Genomic DNA, 7039 nt, shown 5'->3' with positions numbered 1-7039 from the left:
AGATATGATTTAAAAACATACTGAATATAAATTTTTCAAACATTCGATTAAATATAAAAATAAATAAGAAATAGAATTAAAAATACTTACAGTCAAAAGAGAAGTAGAAGATAAGTATTAATAAAACACGACTGTAGAAGTTATTTGTTCTGACAATCACAAACTCATTACGTAATAAACATAAAAAAATCATATGAAATTTTAGGACCACTAAATTCTTTCTTGTCAAAAAAATACACTTCAAAACAAACATATGAATAAACAAAGGGTTTTTTTAGAAAAGTTACAATAAAAAAGATTACACACCTACAACTTTCTTTGAATTTTGGCCACCCATGTTTTTTTCCAAATTTCATGAGATTTGGCCAAACTTTCATGAATTGTAACTAAAAAATTATACAACAAAAATTCATATAAATAAATATTGAAAAATTACATATAAATAAAAATAAAAATAAAAATAAAGATTGAATAAAAAAAATTACATATTTGATTTTTTCAAGCATAGAAAAGAAGTTATATATTTGAAGACATTACAAACTGAAGCAATAGAACACTTACCGTCAAAGCAATTACGTGTCGATAGAGAATAATCCGAAAAGTTTATTCTGAACAACACAAAGTTATAAAGCAACCTTCTGAATCAATAAACGAAGGAAAATAATAGTCAGTTTTTCGCTCCAACAAATCGATTAACATACTTTTTTCCTTTTACTTTTTAATGAAGAAAATAAAAAGTGTAAGTAATAATGGTACACACAAAATAACAAAACAGGAACCCATATTCTTGGAACACTTGCAGTAAAAAATAAATAATAAACCCACAAATTAAAAAGACTTCTTTGTTTTTAATTTTTTTTGAAATAAAACAATTTTTATGAACATTGAATTGTTTTTAAGTAAAACACACACACACACAAAATTAAGCAATCAAACAACCTAATTTTTTGAAAACATAAATTGTACACACACAAACACAAATGTTGATATCCTCTTTACTATTTATAATTTTTTTTAATTTTTTATTTGTGTAACTAAATTTAAAATTATATTTGGTACATAATTTTTCAAGGTATCCTATATCTCTCTCTTTTAATTTAACATTTTTTAGAATCTTGTTATTATCTACAAATAATAAACTACTAATCAATAAACAAATAAATTGAACCTTATCAGCTATAACAAATAAATTTAAAATTTTGATTTGTCTTCAATTATTTTTCTAATTTTTATTTTTTAATTTTTTTTAGGAACAATCCAAATAGTTTTGTTATAATGATCATGAAAAAAATTAAATATTTATTTTTAATTTTAATATATTTTGGTGTCCTCCTTATTATCTATAATTTCTTTATTTAAAATTGTATTCATACATCATTTCTCAAGATATCCTATATCTTTCACTTTTTTTTTTCTTTTTAATTTGTAACTTAGATTAAAGTTTATATGATGGAAAAAAATTAAAAAAATAAAAAATCATAAAAATGAGTGTAAAATCGTCATCATATTATGGGTTTTAAGATTTTTATCCTATATCTTCTTCTTTTTTTTCTTTTTAATTTGTAACTTAGATTGAAGTTTATATGATGGAAAAAAATTAAAAAATAAAAAATCATAAAAATGAGTGTAAAATCGTCATCATATTATGGGTTTTAAGATTTTTAATTTCATAAAAGATAGTTCTCTTATTAATAAATTATCAAGCTAATTAACAGTTTTTAACAATATTAAAATTTTATTTCAATTAATAATTTAGATAATTTTATTATTGTATAGATGAACAGTTAGAAATTTTACTTTTTTCAATTAATTCTGTTAAATGAAAATTTCTGACATAGAAATATTTGTAATTTTCTAAACCATAGGGGGCAATTTGTATTTATTTTTTATCCCTAAAAATTATGTTGGCACAAATTTTGTATTCATATTTTCTCAAGTTCTTATGTACTACCTAAAAATTAAGGAAGCAACAGGCTAATAGATCAATACCCGTATCTGAATTGGTTTATCAGAATTTTTATGATACGCCATAATAAAGTAATAAAGTAATAAATTTTTTAATTAAAATATTAAGAAACATTGAAGAAAAGAGTTTCAGTTTAATTTTTTTTACAGAGAACTGGAAGAAGAAGAAAAAACTTTACAGTATACAATCTGTATTTTACATACCAATGACATAAAAATAAATTATATACAGAAAATATACCTGACAATACTTATTTTTATATTTTTACTTGAGTAGCAGTCGCTTTAAAAATTAACAAAATGATTGAGATGATCCAAAGGTAAAAATACAACTGTTAATTAATATTTTTTTTAAATAGTATCTCTAATGAGATGATCCAAAGGTAAAAATACAACTGTTTGTTTACACCCAAAATAGATGCAAAAACACAAACCCATTAAACATAGATTCACAAACACTCAAATACCATTCTCATCTAACAAAATATGAAAAATTTAAAGCAAACCCATAATAATATATGTTTCCAATTCTGTTATTTCTTGGTGGTTTTACCTTCAGAGTGGCCACTTCCTTAACAAAATGATTGAGATGATCCAAACGTAAAAATACAAATGTCAATTAATATTTTTTTAAAATAGTATCTCTAATGAGATGATCCAAAGGTAAAAATACAACTGTTTGTTTACACCCAAAATAGATGCAAAAACACAAACCCATTAAACATAGATTCACAAACACCCAAATACCATTCTCATCTAACAAAATATGAAAAATTTAAAGCAAACCCATAATAATATATGTTTCCAATTCTGTTATTTGTTGGTGGTTTTACCTTCAGAGTGGCCACTTCCTGCCCCCTCGGCCGCCTTCTTCGCAGCCTTCTCTTGAAGTGCCTTCCCATCGCTACACATATGCATGAATATAAACAAATCTGAACCGTAATTAAGCAACCAATTACTATCAAAACTATTTGAATTTTAGGGGCCAAAAAAAAAAAAAAAAAAAAACAATTGAACCTTTCACGACGCTGCTCGGGGGTTAATCCATCGTCCTTGCCTTTACCCTTGGCGGTACCTGGAGCCTGAGCCCTTTCGCGATCACGATCCCTCTGGTTACCACGTTAGATCGAATCAAGGAAAACCCATCATACATAAACAAACATATTTATATACAATCAAAATTGAGAATTGAGAATTGATTTGATGAATTAGAAAACATGAAAAATTGTCGATCAAAAACAAAAATTGCAGAATTTTTTATGAAGTTGCAAAATGCAGTTCAGTTATTAGGAATAATTCAGTGAATTCATACGTAAGAGAACTTACGAAATAGGGACACAACCAATCATCTATCCACAGGCTGCTTTCAAGTGTTATCAAAATTGAGAATTGAGAATTGATTTGATGAATTAGAAAACATGAAAAATTGTCGATCAAAAACAAAAATTGCAGAATTTTTTATGAAGTTGCAAAATGCAGTTCAGTTATTAGGAATAGTTCAGTGAATTCATACGTAACAGAACTTACGAAATAGGAACACAACCAATCATCTATCCACAGGCTGCTTTCAAGTGTTATGAAGTTGCAGATTTTTTTTTTGCAAAATGCAGTGCAGTTATTAGCAATAGTTCAGTGAATTCAGCATAAAATGGAAAATGCAGTGATGCTATAACTGCATGAGGAGTGGAGACGTGGGAAGTGAGAAACTGAATTGGTTGTTTCAATTTACGATTTTATCCCTTAATAAAACTGATGTAAGTGTAAGAAATTAAGGTCATTTTAGGGAAAATTGATAAAAAATTTTGAGAAGTGGCTTCATGACACCAAAATTGGTGTTGGCTTTTAATAATAGAATAGATGATTTTGCTAAGAATTTCAACACTTAAATTTGATGAGACTCGAAACATAATGAAAATATATATAAATGATATGTACATAAAAAAATAAAAAACAAGATTAAAATGCGATTTAAAAATAATGATTTCTCCTCAATTACATATATATAAAAATTAGAATAACATTTAACAAGCCTAAAATTATTAAAAATACTCTTATTCTAAATTCAAGTCACGGGATTAAATTTAAGTGTTGTTATTAATATTACATCAATTATTTTGATTCCTTATTTTATATATTTTTTATTATAATAATAATCTCAAATAAAATTATTAAAAAGAACATTAATAATTTTGAGAGCATCAACCTCCATTACTACCTATCCATCTTCTCCAAATCCCACCGTCAAAACCTACACACCCTCAAAACCTTGAAAATATTTTAGCAGCAATATTCCGACGGTAACAGTGGCAATCATTTGATTACATACACTTTTTCGGTAATAACAATGAGTGAAAGTTTTTCCGCCAACCACAACTCCATTAGATGAGAGGAGTACAATGATAAAAAATCAAAGGAGGTTCATAACTTTGATGGTATTCTTAACTCAGAGGAGATTGGCCTTATAAGGGTAAATTTCTTGAAAAAAATGACAAAAATAATAAAACTGTTCGTCATTTTTTTGAAATTGAACTCCCAAACATATTACCGAAATTCGGGAATACAGGCCTGAACATTATTCATTTATTCTGGAATAAGTAACTGAACATTTCTTATTTGTTTGGGAACAAATAATCAAAACTTGTAAAGATCTCAAAACCCACAAAAAAGAAATTTTGAATCTGTAGGGGGGTTCGATGTTAAGAATGTGATTAAAGAGACAAAACTATGCTAATGATCCAACAGTGGTGGTAGTGGTTGGAGAATGAGTAACAACTGTCTGGGAGTTGGAGAGTGTGCAACTGGGTGAGGGTGAAGCAAGTAGCTCAAGAAGAAATGCATGGCAGTGCACAAATGGGCAGCATCTCTCCCAAATTTTCAAAATTCTTCCATTTGAACCTTGGGAAATGGGTCATATTTATAGGCTTTTCCTTGGTACCAAGAGAACACCAAGTGGCCAAATAGAGAGATGACATGTGTCCTAGAGGATTACATAGAATATTCTACCTTAAGCCACCAGGCTAAAGGTGCCATGTGTCCTTCTACATGTATTGTGTACTATCTGTTTGCCTCTGCAACTACCATTTTTGAGCCTCAGCAAATATAGTTACGACGGGAGTGTTTGCCGCTGTACTTGCCTTCTCAGCTCGAACCTCAGCAAATGCACTTGTAGCGATAAACCTTACTGTTGCACTTGCCTTCTTAGTTCTACTTGGCCAGTACATGCATTCTTAGGACTCCATTAGTCTGCTATCGACTATGTTCGTGCTCACCTCAGCGAAGCCTCCACCCTTAGCCACCTAACCACAAACTCCCCAAATTCCTAGGGCGAAGGCCACCACCGAGCCTGCTATCAGCCATGTTATGCCTTAGTACCAACCCCAAGGGGGCTTCCTTAGTCCTACCTGTGCGACTAAGGCAAGTTCGTGACCTGGGCAAATGGAAAGGAAGTCCCTTGTGCTCGGGTTGCCCTGCTCCCATCTTCGCGGGGTTGTCGCAATAAACTGCTATCTTTGGGCCTACTATCAGCTCAAACCAGTAAGTCTTGGGGCTTGTCATCAGCGCCAAGGTAATAAACTTTGGGGCCTACTATCAGCCCTAGGCTAGTAATGCCTCGGGGCCTGCTATTAGCGCCAAGCATTAGCCTCTACTTGTAGATGTGAAGTTTTTCCCAAAGGTTGCTATTACCTTGGCGGGATATTTCCTCCGTAAATTGGTTGCGGCGGCTATAGTTGTTGCAGTAGTCATTTCCCACGATAAGTTCAAATGGCAAAACCGATAATATTGGAGATGGCGGGGCCAACAAAGTGCCTCTGCAACTTGGGCGCTACAAGTAATGGCTCTACAACTTAGTTGCTTCGGTTCTCTCATTCCTTCAGCAACTCCAGGTGGAGACGGAAAGGACAATACTTGGAATGGCAGCGGTATCGACAATACTTGGAATGGCGACGTTGAGACAAAGTGCCTTCGTAACTTGGTTGTCGCAAGTGTCACCTCTGCAACTTAGTTGCTTTGGCTTTCTCTTTCCTTTAGCAACTTCAGATGGCTGCTGAACCGACATTATTAAGGAATGACGGGGCTGAGGCAAAGTGCCTTAGTAACTTGACCGTTACAAGTGTTGCCTCTGTAACTTGACCATCGCATGTGTTGCCTCTGTAACTTGACCATTGTATGTGTTACCTCTGCAACTTGACTTAGGCATTTTCCTTCGCGGAGTCCGTTTGGACCCTTGGCGGGTCGGACCTGCTTCGGCCCACTGTTGGCCCACTTTCCTTGGGCTTTAGCCCATGCTCTTTTTTTCATTCCTAGTCGTCTTAGAAGGGCGACTTCAGCACTTAGGCCCATACTTAATTTGGGGTTTAATTTCTAACCCTCTACATTTGCCCAATGCGCGTGTGAGGGACGCGCTCCTTGTTTTCCGCGCGTGCATGACCTCAACAAGTAACCCAAGGGTTGCGTCGGTTGGGTCAGAAGTTGCATTAGTTTTTTGCAGAGTCATAATGGCTCTAAAAAGGTGCCTTTTGACTCAAAGTCATGATGGGCCTAGGGAGGCGTGTTGGTGCCTTTTTGCCGCTTTCTTTATAAATAGTTCCTCTTGGGTCCACTGGTCCCCCACTTCCGCCACAATACACTTTCTTGTCTCCTTGTCTTCTTCTCTATCTAGCCCTTCCTTACCTTTCAAAGTTTTCTTCTCTTTTTTTATTCTCTTTCATGGCTGCCACCAGGTTTCTACCTGACAGGGCTGTCCCACCCAATACTGAGTAAATGAGGGCCCCATACTTTGGGGGGGCTTGCTGACCCGTTCTGGAAGGTCATTGATTCCTTTGTTCCTTATGTCCCTCCTCTAGAAGAGCCTCTACTCATTTTTGGTGAGGTCTCCTTGGACGATGCTGACATGGTGAACCCAGTCTCTGTGCTGCAGTTTCAAGTGAAGCGTGGTGATTTTCTCCATTCATACATTTATTACCGCACTCACTCAGGCCCTTCAGCAAGCTGGTCCCTCTGGGTTGATGATATCACTGCAGATGACGGCTTCGAGCAGCACTTGAGGGATATTCGCCTCTTCAATGCCATTTTG

This window comes from Camellia sinensis, chromosome 11 (genome assembly GCF_055761805.1).
Source record: "Camellia sinensis isolate YWXY chromosome 11, ASM5576180v1, whole genome shotgun sequence".
In the NCBI taxonomy this organism is placed as follows: Eukaryota; Viridiplantae; Streptophyta; class Magnoliopsida; order Ericales; family Theaceae; genus Camellia; species Camellia sinensis.
Note: the sequence above shows the minus strand (reverse complement) of the source record.